Source organism: Cebus imitator, unplaced genomic scaffold, assembly GCF_001604975.1.
Source record: "Cebus imitator isolate Cc_AM_T3 unplaced genomic scaffold, Cebus_imitator-1.0 Scaffold606, whole genome shotgun sequence".
Taxonomy (NCBI): Eukaryota; Metazoa; Chordata; class Mammalia; order Primates; family Cebidae; genus Cebus; species Cebus imitator.
This window is the reverse complement of record NW_016107921.1, coordinates 24,909-45,844: the sequence shown is the minus strand read 5'-3', so window position 1 is coordinate 45,844 and position 20,936 is coordinate 24,909. Positions and strand designations below refer to the sequence as shown.

Below are 20,936 nucleotides of genomic sequence, written 5' to 3'. Positions count from 1 at the left end.
AAAGATGCATCATTAGGTTATTTGATGTTTTTCTTATTTTTTGAGGTAGGCACTTGTAGCTATTAACTTCCTCAGCACTGTTTTTGCTGTATTCCATAGATTTTATTGTGTTGCCATTATAACTCATTTCCAAATAATTTTCAATTTCCTTGATTTCTTCATCAACCCACTAGTCATTGAGGAGCATGCTGTTTAAATTCCATGTGTTTACATAAATTTCTCTTGTAATTGATTTTAGTTTTATTCCATTTTTGTCAGAGAAGATTCTTGGTATTAATTCAATTTTCTGAATGTTTTAAAACTTGTTTTGTCTTAAACATATGGTTTATCTCTGGATAGATAACATATGGTCTATCTCTGAGAATAATCCATGTGCTGAGGAAATTAATATGTATTCTGTGGCTACTGAATGAAGTGTTATGTAAATGTGGTCCATTTGGTCTATAATGCAGGTTAATTCAATGTTTCTTTGATCATTTTGCTTGGAAGATTTATCCAGTGCTGAAACAAGAGTGCTGAAGTCTCCAGGTTTTATTGTATAGGTTCTATCTCTCTCTTTAGCTCTAGTAAGTTGGGTACTCCAGTATTGAGTACATATATATTTACAGTTCTAATATATCCTCTTCTTGAATTGACCCATTTGTCATTATATAATGACCTTCTTTGCTCTTTTTGGAGTTTTTTTCTTTTTTTATTGAATTCTCTTTTGTCTGATGTAAGCAGAGCTACTCGAACTCTTTTTTGGTTTCCATTGGCATGCAGTATATTTTCCAATACTTTATTTTTAGTCAACCTGTCTTTACAGGTAAAATGTGTTTCTTGTAGGCAGCAGATCATTGGGTCTTGCATTTTAAGTTCTCGGGTACATGTGAAGATCTTGCAAGATTGTTACATAGGTATACACATGCCACGGTTGTTTGCTGCCTCCAACCTCTCATCACCTACATTAGGTATTTCTCCTTGTTATCCCTACCCAACCTCTCTGCCCCCTGCTATCACCTCCCTAGTCCCCAACCCCCAACAGACCCCCATGTGTGATGTTCCCCTCCCTGTGTCCACATGTTCTCATTGTTCAACACCTACTTATGAGTGGGAACATGCCGTGTTTGGTTTTCTGTTCTTGGGTCAATTTGCTGAGAATGATGGTTTCCAGATTCATCCATGTCCCTGCAAAGGACATGAACTCATCCTTTTTTATGGCTGCATAGTATTCCATGGTGTATATGTGCCACATTTTCTTTATCTATTCAATCACTGGTGGGCATTTGGGTTGGTTCCAAGTCTTTGCCATTGTAAACAGTGTCGCAATAAACATATGTATGTGTGTATCTTTATAATAGACTGATTTATAATCCTTTGAGTATATACCCAGTAAAGGGATTGCTGGGTCAAATGGTATTTGTTTCCAGATCCTTGAGGAATCACCATGCTGTCTTTCACAATGGTTGATCTAATTTACACTCCTACCAACAGTGTAAAAGCATTCCTATTTCTCCACATCCTCTCCAGCATCTGTTGTCTCCAGATTTTTTAACGATCACCATTCTAACTGGGTCTTGCTTTTTAAATCCATTCAGCCATTCTGTATCTTTTCATTAAGGAGTTTATTCCATATACTTTCAATATTATTTATAAGAACTTACTCCTGCCATTTTGTTATTTATTTCTGGTTACTTTGTGATATTTTCTTCCTTCTTTCCTTCCTTCTTGTCTTCTTTTAGTGAAGGTGATTTTCTATGGTGATATAATTAATTTCTTGCTTTTCTGTTGTGTGCTTTTTTGATTTGTGGTTACCATAAGGCTTTCAAATGATATTTCATAATCCATTATTTTAAGCTGAAAATGTTAACATGATTTACATAAAACAAATGAACAAGCAGAAATAAAATAAAAACTGCACTTCTTTCCCCTACTTTTTAGCTCTTTGTTTTTCCAGTGTATACCTTACAGTACTGTCAGTGTATACCTTACAGTACTGTCAGTGTCTTGAAATGTTGTTGTAGTTATTATTTGACATGATTTGGATCTGTGTCTCCACCCAAATCTCATGTCAAATTGTAATCCTCAATATTGGATGTGGGGCCTGGTGGGAGGTGAATGGATAATGGGAGTGGTTTATCATGGCTTAACACTATCCTCCTTGGTGTTACTGCAGTAGTGAGTTCGTGTGAAAAGTGTGTAGCATCCCCACTCTCTCTCTTGTTCCTCCTCATTCCATGAAATATGCCTGCTGTCACTTTGCCATCTGCCATAAGAAAAAGTTCCCTGAGGTCTCCTCAGAGGCAGGCAGATGCTGCCTTGCTTCCTGTACAGTCTGTTAAACTGTGAGTCAATTAAATTTCTTTTCTTTATAAATTACCCAGTCTCAGGTATTTTGTTATAGTAGTTTGAGAATGGGCTATTATTTGAGATTGGTTCATTATTTGTCTTTCCAGTTAGTATAAGAGTAATTTACACACCAGAGTCACAGTGTTATAATATTCCGTATTTTTCTGTGTATTATTACTGGTGAGTTTTTTTTTCTTAACCTTCAGATAATCTCCTATCGCTCATTAAAGTTATTTCCTTTCTGATTGAAGTAATGCCTTTAGCACTTGTAGGACAGGTCTGGTGTTGACGAAATTGCTCAGCTTTTGTTTGTCTGGGAAGGTTTATTTCTTATTCATGTTTTAATGACGTTTTTGGAGGATACACTATTCTAGGGTAAAAGTTGTCTTTTTCTTTTTTCCCTTCAACACTTTAAATATGTCATGCCACTCTTGTCTGCCCTGTAAGGTTTCCACTGAAAAGTTTGCTTTCAGACATACCAGAGCTCCACTGTAAGTTGTTTGTTTATTTTCTCCTGTTGCTTTTAGGATCCTTTCTTTATCTTTGACCTTTCAGAGTTTAATTGTTAAATGCCTTATGTGCTAGGTGTTCTATAACCTTCTTGTATTGAATACTGATATATTTCTCTAGATTTGGGAAGTTCTTTGTAATAATTATCATTCATTAACATCCCTATCTCTGCTTCTTTCTCCTCTTTAAGGCCAATAACTTTAGAGTTGATATTTTGAAGCTATTTCCTAGATCCTGGAGGTATGTTTCATTGTTTTTAATTCTTTTTCCTTTTGTCACTTCTGACTATGTATCTTTTTTTTTTTTTTTTTTTTAAATTTTACTTTAGGTTCTGGGGTACATGTGCAGGACATGCAGGGTTGTTGCATAGGTGCATACTTTACCCAGCATTTCTCCCATGTTATACCTCCCCAACCCCTGCTGTCCCTACCCTAGCACCCCCTCTAAATTTTCCCCAGTGTGTGATGCTCCTCTCCCTGAGTCCATGTGTTCTCATTGTTCAACACCCGCCTAAGAGTGAGAACGTGTGCTGTTTCGTTTTCTGTTCTTGTGTCAGTTTGCTGAGAATGGTGGTTTCGAGACTGATCCAAGTCCCTACAAAGGACACAAACTCATTGTTTTTTATGGCTGCATAGTATTCCATGGTGTATATGTGCCAAATTTTCTTTGTCCAGTCTGTCATTGATGGGCATTTGGGTTGGTACCAGGTCTTTGCTATTGTACACAGGGCTGCAATGAACATATGTGTGCACGTGTCTTTATAGTAGAATGATTTATACTTCTTTGGGTATATACCCAGTAATGGGATTGCTGGGTCAAATGGAATTTCTATTTCTAGGTCCTTGAGGAATCGCCACACTGTCTTCCACAATGGTTGAACTAATTAACACTCCCACCAACAGTGCAAAAGTGTTCCTATTTCTCCACATCCTCTCCAGCATCTGTTGTCTCCAGATTTTTTAAATGATCACCATTCTAACTGGTGTGAGATGGTATCTCAATGTGGTTTTGATTTGCATTTCTCTAATGACCAGTGATGATGAGTACTTTTTTTGTATGTTTGTTGGCCTCATATATGTCTTCTCTTGAAAATTGTCCGTTCATATCCTTCGCCCACTTTCGAATGGGGTTGTTTTTTTCTTGTATAGCTGTTTTAATTCTTTGTAGATTCTGGATATTAGCCCTTTGTCAGATGGGTAGACTGCAAAATTTTTTTCCCCCATTCTGTTAGTTGCTGCTTCACTCTAATGATTGTTTCTTTTGCTGTGCAGAAGCTCTGGAGTTTAATTAGGTCCCATTTGTCTATCTTGGCTTTTATTGCCATTGCTATTGGTGTTTTAGTCATGGAGTCCTTGCCTATGCTTATGGTTTTGCCTACATTTTCTTCTAGTGTTTTTATGGTGTTAGGTTTTATGTTTAAATCTTTAATCCATCTGGAGTTACTTTTAGTGTAAAGTGACAGGAAGGCATCCAGTTTCTGCTTTCTGCATATTGCTAGCCAGTTTTCCCAACACCATTTATTAAACATGGAGTCCTTTCCCCATTGCTTACTTTTGTCAGGTTTGTTAAAGATCAGATGGTTGTAGATATGTAGTGTTGTTTCTGAGGCCTCTGTTCTGTTCCATTGGTCTATGTCTCTGTTTTGGTACCAGTACCATGCTGTCTTGATTACTGTTGCCTTGTAGTATAGTTTGAAGTCCGGCACTCTGATGCCTCCGGCTTTGTTCTTTTTGCTTAGGATGTCTTGGCTTTGCAGGCTCTCTTGTGATTCCATATGAAGCTTAAAGTGGTTTTTGCAGTTCTGTGAAGAAGGTCATTGGTAGCTTGATGGGGATGGCATTGAATCTATAGATTACTTTGGGCAGTATGGGCATTTTCATAATATTGATTCTTTCTAACCATGAGCATGGAATGTTTTTCCTTCTGTTAGTGTCCTCTCTTATTTCACTGAGCAGTGGTTTGTCGTTCTCCTTGAAGAGGTCCTTTACATCCTTTGTTAGTTGTATTCCTAGGTATTTTATTCTCTTTGTAGCGACTGTAAATAGGAATTTGCTCTTGATTCGGTTCTCTGTTTGTCTTTCACTGGTATACAGGAATGCTTGTGATTTCTGCACATTGATTTTGTATCCTGAGATTTTGCTGAAGTTGCCTATCTTTTGCTTAAACTTTGCTGAAGTTTAAGAAGATTTTGGGCTGAGATGATGTGGTCTTCTAAATATACAATCATGCTGTTTGCAAATAGAGACAATTTGACTTTCTCCTTTCCTAACTGAATATCCTTTATTTCTTTTTCTTGCCTGATTGCTCTGGCTAGAACTTCCAATACTATATTGAATAGGAGTGGTGAAAGAGGGCATCCTTGTCTAGTGCCTGATTTCAAAGGGAATGCTTCCAGCTTTTGCCCATTCAGTATGATAATGGCTGTAGGTTTGTCATATATAGCTTTTATCATTTTATGATACGCTCCGTTGATACCTAGTTTATTGAGAGTTTTTAGCATGAAGGGCTGTTGAATTTTGTCAAAGGACTCCTCTGCATCTATTAAGATAATCATGTGGTTTTTGTCTTTGCTTCTGTTTATGTGATGGACTATGTTTATGGACTTGCGCATGTTGAATCAGCCTTGCATCCCCGGGATGAAACCTACTTGATCCTGATGAATAAGCTTTTTGATCTGCTATTGCATTTGGTTTGCCACTATTTTATTGAAGATTTTTGTGTCGATGTTCATCATGGATATTGGCCTGAAGCTTTCTTTTTTAGTTGAGTCTCTGCCTGGTTCTGACTATGTATTTTCAAATAGCCTGTCTTCAAGCTCATTCTGCTTGATCCATTCTCTTAGGAGACTGTGATGCATTCTGCAGTAAGTCATTTGCACTTTTTCAACTAAGAATTTCTGCTTGATTCTCTTTATTTCAATTTCCTTGTGAAATTTATCTGATAGAATTCTGAATTCCTTCTCTGTGTCATCTTGATTTCCTTAAGTTTCCTAAAACTGCTATTTTGAATTTCAAGTTTCAAAGGTCATATATCTCCGTTTCTCCAGGATTGGTCCTTGGTGGCTTATGTAGTTCATTTTGTGAGGTCATGCTTTCCTTGATGGTCTTGATGGGTATGGATGTTTATCTGTGTCTGGACATTGAAGAGGTAAGTATTTATTGTAGTCTTCACAGTCTGGGCTAATTTGTACCTGTATTTCCTGGAAAGCTTTCCAGGTACTAGGAGAACTTGAGTGTGTGACCTAAGTAGTATCTGTATTAGTGGCCAGCACAAACCCAGAACACTATTGTTCTTGCAAACTTGTAGAGGTACTGTACTGTCTTGATGGTCTTGGATAAGATTCAGAATTCTCTGCAGAGACTTTTATTCTTTCCTCTTACTTTCTCCTAAAAAACCAGAGCATCTTTCTCTCTATTCAGAGCCACATGGAGCTTGGGATGGGGTGACACAAGGACCTTTGTGGCCACCACCACTGGAATCGCAGTGAATCTGACTGAAAGCTAGCATAGCACTGGGTCTCGCCCAAGGCCTGTTGTCATAAGTACTACCTGGCTACTGCCTATGTTCACTCAAGGTCTTGGGGCTGTACAATCATTAGGTGGTAAAGCCAGCCAGGGTTTATTCTTGCTTTCAGGGTACCAGTTCCTCCAGGCAGGTCCAGAGGTGCCATCTGGGAGCCAGGGACTTGGGTAGAAAACTTTAGAAGTGTGCCTAGTATTCTACATGTACTGTGGCTGAGCTGGCACTCAAATCATGAGACACAGTCTTTTCCACTCTTCCCCTACCTTTCCATAGGCAGAGGAGCCTCATGCTATGACTACTACCATAAATCCATGGAGAGTGCTGCCAGGCTACTGCTGATGTTCTGTTAAGACCCAAGAGCTCTTCACTGAGCTTGTGGTGAATGCTGCTTGGCCTGGGACTCATTCTTTGGTGTAGTTTCCCTTTGGCTCAAGCCAGGTCCAGAAATGCTATCCAAGAGCCAGGTCCTAGAATTGGGGGCCAAAAAGCCTGGTTGGTGCTTTACTTCCATGTGGCTGAGTTGGTACCTAAGGTGTAAGACAAAGCTCCCCTTACTTTTCCCTATCATTTTCTTAATCATAAGGAGTCTCTCCTCATAGCCTTCACAGCTGGTAATGGGTTGGGTTTCACCTGAAGCCAGCAAGTCTCAGAGTTTCACCTAAGGCCCATGGCTTACTACTTGGGTATCGTTACTGGTTATTCAGTGCCAAAGGGCACTTTACTCAGTAGCGTACAGGTCCTGCCAGGACTGACTCCTTCTGTTCAAGGCAGCAGGTTCCCTTTTGGCCCAGGGTGTGTCTAGAAATGTCTGGGAGGTAGAGCCTGGAAAAGGGGACTCATGACTGGTATCCTATCCTACTGTGGATGAGCTGGTATCCAAGATGTAAGACAGAGACCTCTTTATTCTTCTCCCTCCTCTCCTGAAGTGAAAGAAAGGTGTCTTTTTGTAGCCCCAAGCTGTGCAGCTTGGGTTTGGGGTAGAGGTGGTACAAATACTCTTCTAGCCACTCTGGCTGTGTCTCAACAGGTTACACGCCTCCTAAGTCCACTCATTTTAATCTCAGTGAAGCAATAGGACTCCCCTAGGAGTTACAGTCCTTGTGGCCTAGACTGTATCTGAAGTTTATTTTAGAGTCCCAGAGCACTTTAGACCAGGGTGACAAAGCTTGCCAGAACTGAAGTTTGGACCACTGGGATAGGCAGTTCCCATCTGACTAGAGTTGGTTTAAATACTCTCTCTGTGGGTGGGCATTAGCTAAATGGAACTGCTTTAGCTTTCTGCTGTAACAGGGTACCACTGAGTTCAATGCAATGTCACAATTCCTGCTGGGGGATGGGGAAGGGATGGCACTGGTAATTCAAGACTGTTTCCTACATTCCTCAGTGCCTTTTTCAGCAATATGAAGTTAAAAACCAAGTACTGTGAAAGCTCACCTAGTTTTTGGTTCTTATGAAGGTGTTTTCTTGTGTACACAGTTGTTAAATTGTCTGTGCAGAAGACATGCTCAGTGAAGGCTTCAATTTGGCCATCTTACTTTGCCCCTCCATATCATTTTATTTAACAGTCTATGATGCAGTTCTTGATCTTTAGGAATTTATGTTAAGAAAGAAAATGAAAGCAGATATAGACACCTTAAGGCAAAAGTATGTACAGGGTATTCCTAAAACTGAGTGAAATCTAATTTCTGTGCTACAGCGTAGAAAAATGAAAGGAAACAATACTGACAGAAAAGCTGGGTAAGGTTGTTAAGGGAAATATTATGTTGGGACTTTTAGACCATGTTAGAAGTTTGAATTTTATTGTCAGGATAATAATAAGAGTCTTGGTAAACATTTTGATTAAAAAAAGATCATGGCAGTTGAAGTCTGGAAAATGAATTAAAGATAAATAAGAATGGATGCTGAGAGACCAGTCAGAAAACTATATAACAGGACAGGCACAGTGACTCATGCCTGTAATCCCAGCACTTTGGGAGGCTGAGGTGGGTGGATCACCTGAGGTCAGGAGTTCAAGACCAGCCTGTCCAACATGGTGAAACTCTACTTCTACTAAAAATATAAAATTAGCTGGGTGTGGTGATGGATGCCTGTAATCATGGTGAACATGAGTAAAATACTGTCAGCAGAACTGGAGAGAAGTAGACAGATTAATAAAAATTTTGGATTGAATCAATTTGGAAGGTAAGGTGGGAATCAAAAGTGAAGCAAATAACCTAAATGAAGTGAACAAGTTCCTAGAAACACAAAGCTTACCAAGACTAAAATTATGAAGAGATAGAAAATCTAACTAGATCCAATAGTAGGAAAGAAATTGAATCAGTAATCAAATATCTGCAAACAAAGAAAAGTCCTGGATCTGATGGCTTAACTGGTGAATTCTACCAAACATCTAAAGAACACAAGTCTTTCTGAAACTCTTCTAAGAAGCTGGAGGGTGGAATACTTCCTAACTCACTGTACAAAGCCAACATTACCCTGGTTCCAAAGCCATACAAAGACACTACAAAAAGGGAACAGTAAAGACCAATGTCCTTTATAAATATTGAAACAATAATCTTCAGCAAAATAGTAGCAAACTCAATTCAAATGTATATTAAAATCATATACCATGACCAACTGGTATTTATTTGTAGACTGCAAGGATGTTTTATCAGGAAAATCAATCCATATGATATGTTACATTAACAGAATGGAGAGAAAAAAAAAAAAATAAAAAAAAAAAAAAAAAAAAACCCAACCACATGATCATCTAAATTGATGCCAAAAAAATGACAAAATCAAACACCCTTTCATGATAAAAACACTCCATAACTAGGAATAGAAGGAAACTTTCTCAACACAGTAAAAGTCATATATGAAAAACTCACAGAAAACATGCTCAATGGTGAAAGGCTGAGAGCTTTTCTTTGACACAATGAGTAAAAAAGCATGCCTGCTTTTGGCATGTATTTTCAACATAGTACTGGAAGTCCTAGCTGGAGTAATTAGGTAAGAAAAAGAAATAAAAGCCATCCATTGAAAAGTAAGAAGCAAATTATGTTTGCAGATGATATAATCCTATATGTAAAAAATACCCTAAAGATTACACAAAACATGTTAGAACTAATAATGGAATTCAGCAAAGTAGCAGGATATAGAGAAAACAGACAAAAACCAGTATTATTTCTATATGCTAACAATTAACAATCAGAAAAGGAATTCACGAAACACTTTGATTTACAATAGCATCAAAAAGAATAAAATACTTAGGAAATAACAAAGAAGGTGAAAGACTTGTACAATGAAAGCAACAAAAGAATGCTGAAATAAATTTAAAAAGGCATGAAATGAAACAAATGAAAACACAAGCCATTCATAAATGAAATGTGTTTCATAAATGAAAACACAAGCCATGTTTGTGGATTGAAAGATAGAATATTGTTAAGCTATCATTACTACTCAAAGCCATCTACAGAGTCAACACATCCTTATCAAAACACCAATGACATTTTTAGCAGAAATAGAAAAACCTATCCCAAAATTCATATGGAATCTCAAGAGACCCAAAATAGACAAAACAATACTGAAAAAGAACACAGCTAGATGACTCAGACTTCCTGGTTTCAAAACTTATTTCAAAACGCTAGTAATCAAAACAATATGATACTGGTATAATGGCAGACAGACATATAGACCAACAGACTACAGTATAGAAATAAACTCTCATATATATGGTCAAATAAGTTTTGAGAAGTGTGGCTACGACCAATCAGTAGGGTAAAGGACAGCCTTTTCAGTAGATGTTTCTGGAAAAATTGTATATCCATATGCAAAAGAATGAAGTTGAACTCTCACCTAATAACATATACAAAAATTAAATCAAAATGAATCAAAGACTTATATGTATAACCAGAAACTGTAAGACTCTTAGAAAAAAGCAAAGGGCAAAAGCTTCATGATACTGGAGTTGGCACTTGATTTCTTGGAGATGACACCAAAGCCATAAGTAACAGAGAATAAAATAGTCAAATTGAACTTTGTGAAATAAAACATTTTGTGCATCAAAAGACACTCAACAGAGTAAAATGGCAACCTACAAAATGAAAGAAAATATTTGCAAATCATATATTTAGTATGACAATAATATTGAGAATATATAGAGAACCCCTAAAACTCAACAACAAAAATCAAATCAAAAGCCTTGAATAGGACATTTCTCTAAAGAAGATATAGAAATAGCCAAGAAGTACATGAAAAGATGCTCAGTATCACTAATCATTGGGGAAATACAAATTAAAACTACAATGAGATTCCTAATATCCTATTAGGATAGCTACTATAAAAAAAAATAAAAATTCAAAACAGAAAAGTGTTGGCAAGTTTAGGAAGAAACTGAAACCACCCCTTGTACACTGCTGGTAAAAATTTAAACTGATACAGCTGCTATAGAAAACACTATGGCAGTTCCTAAAAAAACTAAACATAGATAACATATGATCCAGAAATTCCACTTTTGGGTATTTGCCAAAAAGTACTGAAACCAGAATCTTTAAGAGATATTTATATACTCATGTTCATAGGAGCATCATTTACAATCACTAAAATGTGGGAGCAACCCAAATGTCTACTGATGAATGAATGAATAAGCAGAATGTGGTATACATACACAATGGATATTATTTAGTCTTAAGATGAAAGAAAATTCTAACCAAAGCTATACAATTCCACCTTTATGAGGTACTTAGAGTACTCAAAATCATAGAGACAGAATTTTGGTTGTGGAGAGGAGGGGAGAATACAGAATTACCATGGGATGGAAACAGAACTGCAGTTTTACAAGATGAAAAGAGTTATGGAGATAGATGGTGTTGATGGTTCCACATTACAAATGTATTTAATACCACTGAACGGTACACTTAAAATGGTTAAGGTGGTAAATTTTATGTTATGTATATTTTTATCACAATAAAAAATTAGAAAAGATCACTATAAATATACATAAATGCATATATATTTAAGTTAAAAGGGTTTGTACATATTCAGAGACCTGTATAAATTACATTGGAGCAACCAGTATTGGAATTCATTGAGAATAAGCTAAAAACACAAAGGCTCAGGGCTTATCTTTTAAACAAGAGGGGCCTCGTTTTTTTGTTTTTGTTTTTGTTTTTGTTTTAGCTTTCCTGGAGAGGCTAATATACACCAACATTTGCAAACCACTGTTTTATAAATGATTGAGGGGAGAGACCAAAGAGTGAGAGGGCAGAAAGAAAGAAGTAAAAGGAAATAGGAGAAAGTGTCTGACCCAGTCTGATAATTGTAATATGTTGTAAACTGAGGAGACATTATTCAATCAGCTACCTTTACTTGAAGTATGCAAATAATAATAGGTATTATTATCATGATAACATTTCTGTACCAAGGAATGGTTTGCAGCTTGCTAACCAGAATTAGGTATGTATGTCCATATATATATATAGACATACATATATATAAATATAAATACAATCCCTCTATATATAATGATTATATATACAGAGAGACATAAAAACAATTTCAAGACATATTGCTAAGTTAAAAAAGCGAGAAGTTTGGGCTGGAGTTAATAACCGGAGGCCATGGTAACTGTATGATGCAAACATGAAATATGAAACAACACAAATGCTATGATCTCACTTATTTAAAAGTTAGATTACATGTTTCCAGGCTGGCCACTCCCAAGTCTCATGTCCTCACATTTTAAACTACAATCATGTGTTTTCTACAGTCCCCTAAAGCCTTATTTCAGGATTAACTCAAAAGTCCACACTCCAGTCTCATTTGAGACAAGCCATGTCCCTTCTGCCTATTAGACTGTAAAATCAAAAGCAAGTTAGTTCCTTCCTAGATGTAATGGGGTACAGGTCTTAAAAAAATATATATGCATTCCAAATGGGAGAAATTGGCCAAAACAAAGGGGCTACAGACCTCATGTAAGTCTGAAATTCAGCTGGGTAGCCAAATCTTAAAGCCCTTTAATGATCTCCTTTGACTCCACGTCTCACACCCAAGTTACACTGATACAAGACATGGGCACTCACAGCCTTTGGCAGTTCTACCCCTGTGGCTTTGCATAATATAGCCCTGCTCTCCACTGCTTTCATGGGATGGTGCTGAGTGTCTGCAGCTTTTCCAGACGCACAGTGCAAGCTGTTGTGAATCTACTATTCTGGGGTCTGGAGGAGGGTGGCCCTCCGCTCACTGCTCCACTAGGCAGTGCCCCAGTGGGGACTCTGTGTGGGAGTTCTGACTCCACATTTCCCTTCTGTACTGCCCTAGCAGAGGTTCTCCATTAGGGCTCTGTCCCTGTTGCAAACTTCTGCCTAGATATCCAGGAATTTCCATACATCCTCTGAAATCTAGGTGGAGGTTCCCAAACCTTGATTCTTGCCTTCTATGCACTGGTAGGCCAAACACCATATGAGAGCCACAAAGGCATAGGGTTTGTACCCTCTGAAACAAGGGTCTGAACTGTACTTTGGCCTCTTTTAGCCACAGCTGAAGCTGAAGCCACTGGTACACAAGGGACCATGTCCTAACACTGCACAGAATAGCAGGAGCCTGGACTCAGGACAGGAAACCATTTTTCTGTCCTAGGCCTCCAGTCCTATGATGGGAGGGCTGCTGTGAAGGTCTCTGAAATGCCTTGGTGACATTTCCCCCATTGTTTTACTTATTAATATTTGGCTCCTCATTACTTATGCAAATGTCTGCAACTGGCGTGAATTTCTCCCCAGAAAATGGGTTTTTCTTTTCTTTACATCATCAGGCTACAAATTTTCCAAACTTTTATGCTCTGCTTCCTCTTGTACACTTTGCTGCTTGGAAATATCTTCTGCTAGATATCCTAAATCATCTCTCTCAAGTTCAAAGTTTCACATATCTCTAAAGCAGGGGCAAAATGCTACCAGTTTCTTTCCTAAAGCATAGCAAGCATGACCTTTATTCCATTTCCCAAAAAGTTCCTCATTTCTATCTGAGATCTTAGCCTAGACTCCATTGTCCATATCACTATCAGCATTTTGGTCAAAGCCATTCAACAAGTCTTTAGGAAGTTCCAAACTTTCCCACATCTTCCTGTCTTCTGAAGCCTCCAAGTCTCTAGGAAGCTCCAAATTTTCCACATTTTCATGTCTTCTTCTGAGTCCTCCAAACTGTTGCAACCTTTGCCTATTACGCAGTTCCAAAATTGCTTCCAGATTTTTGGTGTCCTTATAGCAATTCTACTTTATATCCTTATAGCACCCAACTCTACCAGTACCAATTTAATATGTTAGTATGTTCTCATGCTGCTAATAAAGATATACCCTAAAGTGGGTAAATTATAAAGGAAAGAGGATTAATTGACTCACAGTTCAGCATGGCTGGGCAGGCTTCAGGAAACTTACGATCATGGTAGAAGAGGAAGAAAACATGTCCTTTACACGGTGGCAGGAAGGACAATAACAGCCAAGCAGAGGGGGAAGTCCATTAGAAAACCATCAGATATCATGAGTACTCACTCACTATTACAATAATAGCATGGGAGAAACTGCCCCTATTATTCAATTACTCCACCTGGTTCTGCCCTTGACACATGGGAATTATTACAATTCAAGATCAGACATTGGGTGGGAGCACAGCCAAACCATATCCATCTCTGTCTAGGAATTTGTTTGCCTTTCTCCTCTACACTTGGAATACAGAAAGAAAATTCATTATTTAATAAAGTAAATCAAGTTCTTTTGATATTCTATCCCCAAATCCAATTATCCCTTATTTTCTTATGTTGGATTATTATTATTATGATTTGCTTATTTTTTGGGCCAGTGGTAGAATAAGATTATCCATTACTATGGAAAAACAAATTTCAAAAGATATTATTTTCTATAAAATGTCTTGTGCTTAACTTCTAGAGGGCCGATGCATTTTATCTTTATATGTAGCCGCCAGGGTTTCTAATCTCAATCTTTCACTAAATTTGTACCTATCATAATAGCTCCAAAATTGCTTATAGAACATTAGATAATGGCATTAGAATGGAACCAGTAAAGAGAATAGATGCAAAGCTAACCTTTTTGTTTTCAATGCATCTATTGCTCTAAATAATTTCAGCAGTGTTAAGTTCTCTTTTAGGTTCACATTTTACTCTCAATATGTTAGCAAAAAAAGATACATGATTGTACTTTTCCTTGTACTCACTGTAAAAAGATTTCACCTAATTTAATAGTAGATATGTAGATGTTAGCATGAGTATATATTAATGTATTTTCTAGAGAAAGAGAAAAATTTAAATGTTTGAAAAGCCAAGTGTACAGTAGGATAATATATATATTAACACATACATTTCAATAAATAAGAGTGAAAGCACATTTATAGCGCTGATAAAACATCAATTTATCAGTTAGCTTGCATTAAATAATGTTTTTGAGTCTCACATTTAAAATGGGGATCAAACATCTCAGAGATTTGTTTAGGGGCAGATAAAGTAATGTACCTAAGTACCTGAAAATCATAAAGCACTGTGGTATTATTTTTGAACTTGCAAAATCTAAAAAGTAGTGTTTTTATTATTGAGATGAGACTTTGTAGACTGGCATTTATATTTGAATTTTGGAAACTATTTGAACCAAAAGTATAAAAATGTGCTTTAAATAAGATTTTATTTACAGTAAACTCATTTTTAATCTATACTAAAAGCATACCTTATAAACTGAAGGTAATGCAATAAATGCTATCATGTTTATGGTAACAAGCAGTTAGCATTATATAAATAAAATTTATTTAATAAAATCTTGGGTTAGTATATGTATTCATAATGTGGTATTAAAAAGGACTTACTAATAATTCTAATTCACATATTGCATGAAAGTTATACCAGTCATAAATTAATGTGATTAAAATTTAACAAAGAAATAGATTTTAGAAATCAAAGAACTTTTTTTTCCAAAATACATTCCATTCAAAAACATTCATTTCATTCTATTAATCAAAATTACATATCTTTACTTATTATTTTCTTCAGTTAATAAGCTTTAGTTAGAATTCTCAAGCAGTTTTAGCTATTTAAGAGAAAACTGATGGGAAAGACCTTGGCATTAGATGAAATATTTATTTTAACAATCTTTAGTTTAGGGATGAAAATCGTATTAAGGCTAAGAAGTAAAGGTCAAAATGAAATTTTAAACTGAAATTACTGAGGTAAAACTGCTAAAAGATTCCTTCTTTGAAAGCTAGCCTCCCTAATCCTTGCTCTCTTCAGTGTTTTTATAGTGACTTTTAAATGTAAAGTGATAGCAATGAGCTAACATCGCTGAGGAAAAATAGAATACCAGAACATCATGTACTTTGTACAGATTATTTAGATATAGAAGACTGTCATAAAGTTCTTAGGCAGTTTGCAAAGTAAAAAACTTTAACTCTTAATTACTAAGCAGGTAATAATGGTTTTTTACGCTTTTGGATTGCTTATTATGTACTAGACACTGATTTAGAAGCTTTATGTATGTAATTCTTAAAATAAGCCTGCCAGGGTGGTATTATTTTAAGTATGCTCACATTTACAAATAGGGAACTAGATAGGTTATGTGAATTATTCAAGATTATACAATGAAAAAAGAACAGAGTTGAAATCTGAAACCAAGTCCATCTAACAGCAAAGCTCATGCATTTTCTATTACAAAAGTCTGCTTCAAGGAATAAATACAATAGCTGCATGTAGAAATGAAAGTAAAATAGATTTTTCTTCTAATAGCTGCTTTTAAACTTCCATTCTACTAGTAATAGAGTACAATTTCCTTCAATTTACAAAAACCATTTAAAAAATCTGTTTTCTACCAAGACATAAGGATATATAATATGAACCTAAATTCTGATTATCCTGACTTTAATGAATATTCCTTTTAGAGCATGCATACATTATTTTTGTATCTGCTTTCTATTATACTAACACTTATATTTGAACCTACAAGTAAACAATATTAGGATGGAAAATGTAGACAATATTTCAGATAAAAAAGAACAAAAATTTAAAATATTTTGTGTAAAGGATTCTATAAACATAAAAAATTAAATAGGTACTTTTAGAAAAAATTTTGAGAAAATAAGCATGTTAACTAAATAGAAATACTTTTCAAACAATATGAACTCATAGAAGTGGTTTTTCAGACAAATTTCTTCAATGTATATAAAGGAGATAATTCCTTTTATAGAAAATGATTAAATATCAGACAAAAGGAGAAATAAATAAAATTTTTAAAATAATTTCAAGTTTTATTTTAGATTTAGGAGTACATATGCAGGTTTGTCACAAGGGTATATTGTGTGATGTTGATGTTTAGGGTTACTCCTGTCAGCCAGGTAGTGAGCACAGTGCCCAATAGGCAATTGAATCTTAAGACCAAAGCCTGACAAGGACAAAAAGGAAAAGAAAATTATAGATTTATCTAATCTTTGAATATAGGTTCATAATTTTTTTTTTTTTAAACTAGCAAATCAAATATAGTCAGCATTTCTTTTTGGTAGTGACCAAGCAGACTTTATCTCAGGAATGCAATGACCATTAAATATAAGAAAATGTAACAATGTAATACATCATCACAATAAAAGATGAAACAATCCCAAAATAATACAAAATAAGCTTTTGATAAAATTTAACATTCATGATAAACACTCAGAAATATAAAAAATGTGGGACAATAATTGTCTCAATAAAGAGTATAAAAAACATCAAACTTAATGGTGAAATTAGAAGCATTTTCATTAAGTTCAGAACAAGTAAGTCTACCTACTCTTAAACTAGAGGTTCTGTCCAAAGCAATGGACAATAAACAATTGAAAACATCATAACTGTAAAGAAAATGATACTTATTCATATATATAGGTGTGTGTGTATGTGTGTGTGTGTTATATGTGTATATATACAACACACACATATATAACACACATTATATACACATATATAACACACACAGTTGATTGTATTAGCTACTAACTATTAGAATGAAAATCAATACCAATATACTTAGAGATTAAACAAAACATTTTTAAATAACACATAAGTCAAAATATCAACTAAATGGAAATGAAAATACAACATCAAAATTTGTGGAATGTAGCAAAAACAGTGCTCAGAGGAAAATGTATAGCTTTGAATGTATGTATTAGATATGAGGGACGATCTAAAATAAATGATCTAAGCTTCCACCTTAGAAAACTAGAAAAAGACCAGCAAATTTAATTTGAGTTAAGTAGAAAAAAAAATAAAAATCAGAGCAGAAATCAATAAAATTAAAAACAGTGAATCAAAGTAAAAGAGATCAATGACACCAAAGCTGGTTCCTTGTAAAGATACATAAAATCAATAAACCTTTAACCAGCTAAGAAAAAAAGAGAGATGATTCAAATTAATACTAGCAAAAATGAGATAGGAGACATCAGTATAGGCACCATAAACAATAAAAGGATAACAAAGAAATACTGTGAACCACTCTATGCCCGTAAATTTGATAGCGTGGATAAAATGGCTTGAAAGACACAATATGACAAAACTTACATGAGAAGAATTAGACAATCTGAATATGCCTACATCTATTAACAAAATTATATCAATAATTAAGAACATTCCCAAACAGAAAGTATCAGACCCAGATGAATTCACTGGTGAATTCTATCAAAGACTGAAGGAAGAAATTATGCCAACTATCTACAATCTCTTTGAGACGACAGAAGCAAAAGGAATACATCCTGCCTTATCTTATGAGGCCAGCATTACCCTAAACACTAAATCTAGTCAAAGATATCACAAGAAAACAGTGTCTCTCATGAACACAGATACTAAAATCTGCAACAAAATATCAAAATTGAATCTAACACTGTATAAAACAAATTATATGCCATGAACAAGTGGAATTTATCCCATGCATGCAAGGCTGTTTTAACATATGAAAATTAAACAATGTAATTCATTGTACCAACAAGCTAAAGAAGAAAATTCACATGAGCATACAAATAGATACAAGAAATGCATTCAACAAAATCCAACACACATTCATTATTAAAATCTCTCAGCAAATTGGGAATAGAAGAGAACTTACTCAACTTGTAAAGAATATCTACAAGAACCTACAGCTCACACAATACTTACTGATGAGACCCTAGAAGTGTTCCTGCCAAGACCAGGAACAAGGCAAGCATGTACTCCCACCATTGCTTTTTAACATTATATTAAATGTCATATCTAATGCAGTAACACAAAGAAAATAAGAGGTGTATGAATTAGCAAGGAAAATATAAAATTGTCCATTTTTCAAATAACATGATCATACATGTAGAAAATCTGAAGAAACTGAGCAAAAAACTGGGACTAACTATAGCAAGGTTTCAGGACACAAAGTTAATATAAAAAAGTCAAACGTTTTCCTGTATACTTGCAATGTACAAATGGAATTTGAAATTAAAAATATAATACCATCTACATCAGCATTCCTCAAAATCAAATACTTAGTTTATAATTCTTACTATATATATATATTATATATAGTAAGAATTATAAACTATTTGATTTTATATATATATATTATATATATAATATATATAATATATATAATATATTGTATATAATATATATAATATATATATTATATATATAATATATATATTATATATATGTATATATGTGATCTAAGAGAGAAAAACTATAAAAACATGATGAAAGAAATCCAACAACTAAATACATGAAAAAACATTCAGTTTCATGGATAGGAGACCCAATAAAGGTTGAATATCCCTAGCCCCCAAATCCATAATCTAAAATGTTTCAAAACTGGAGACATTCTGAGTATCCATCAACCTGATGGTCCAAGAAAATGCTCCTTGGAACATTCTGGATTTTGTATTTTTGGATTAGAAATGCTCAATCAGTAAGTATAATGCAAATATCCCAAAATCAGAACAAATTAAAAATCCGAAGCACTTTTGGTCCCAAGCATCTTAGAAAAGAGATAATCAACCTTTATTACCAAGAGTTCTTACCAAATTGATATGTAGATCCAATGCAATCCTAAGCAAAATAGCAGCAAGTTATTTTGTGGATATCAGCGAACTAATTTTAAAGTTTTTATGGAAACAAAGACTCAGAATACCAACACAGTATTAAAAATGAACAAAGTTGGAGGACGGACACTTCTCAGCTTCAAGACAAACTATAAATCAAAACAGCATATTATTGGCAAAAGAACAGACAAATAGATCAATGAAAAAGAATAGAGAGCTCGAAAGTGACCCACATAAACACAACCAACTAATTTGTGAAAAAAACAAAGGCAATAAAACAGAGAAGTCAGTTTTTTTAACAAATGTTTTTTGGCTGTAAAACGGATACAATTCAGTATTTGAAACAAAGAAACTATTAAATAAGTTTGTATTTAGAATCACTGAATTTCAAAGTTTCAAGCTATCCTACAGGTCATCCTGAACAGTTGACCCCAACTTTTTTGGCACCAGGGACTGTTTTTGTGGAAGACAATTTTTCCATGGACCCAGGGTGTGGTGAATGGTTTTGGTATGATTCAAGCATATTACGTTTACTGTGCACTTTATTTCTATTATTATTACATTGTCATATATAATGAAATAATTATATGACTCATCATAATGTAGAATCAGTGGGAGCCCTGAGCTTGTTTTCCTGCTACTTGACGATAGCTTCTGGGGGTGATGGGAGACAGTGACAGATCATCAGGCATTAGATTCTCATAAGGAACATGCAACCTAGATCCCTCACATGTGCAGTTTACAAGAGGATTTGTTCTCCTATGAGAATGTAATGCTGCTGCTAATCTGACAGGAGGTGGTGCTCAGGTGGTAAAGCGAATAATGAAGAGTGGCCATAAATACATATAAAGCTTTGCTGGCTTGCCTGCCACTCACTGTCTGCTGTGTGGTCTGGTTCCTATGCCTGGTATTGATCTGTGTCCTGGGGGTTGGGGATCCCTGATCTGGAACAACATTTGCTGACACGAGTTCTCTCACCAAAATTCATTACATGGTAATATCTTCAGCTGAATACTTCTAGTGTTTTCTTCTGGGCAGGCAAAAGAAAACTACTACTTTTGGAAAACTATAATACAAATATTTATTTATAAGTGAGGGTTCTTATTCTTTTACCTCTCAGGATATTTTAGAAATGTCTTATAATCTTTCACATATATATTCATTTAGCTGTTTCCCTCTCTATCATCTACGTATCTGGAGGCAGAGATTATAATTGTTGAAAATGCTTTGTATTCAATCATAAGCAGTGTCATGTTTATAAGTGACCTTAATATAATTTGATCGTGATGGAAATATGTGGAAAAAAATGAACGTACTCATATATCTGAAGACATAAATAAAATCATAGAAAGTGCCATATCTGAAAAACAATACCTACATATTAACTGAAATTCAATTCCATGGAAATAATTATGATGCTATGATAATATTAGAACATTTGAAACATATGACTTATTATAACTGAAAACTTTGTTGACCATATTTATAAATTGTGTTTAATAAGAATGACAATGTTGAAACACCTA

The 20,936-nt window shown here is 35.0% G+C and overlaps 1 protein-coding gene across 1 annotated transcript in view; it reads right to left on the bottom strand.

Annotated features, from left to right (window-relative positions):
- The window catches only part of LOC108294832 (TBC domain-containing protein kinase-like protein), a 134,093-nt gene that overhangs the window by 110,173 nt on the left and 2,984 nt on the right, over positions 1-20,936 (bottom strand). The gene's annotated exons all lie outside the window — the stretch shown is intronic.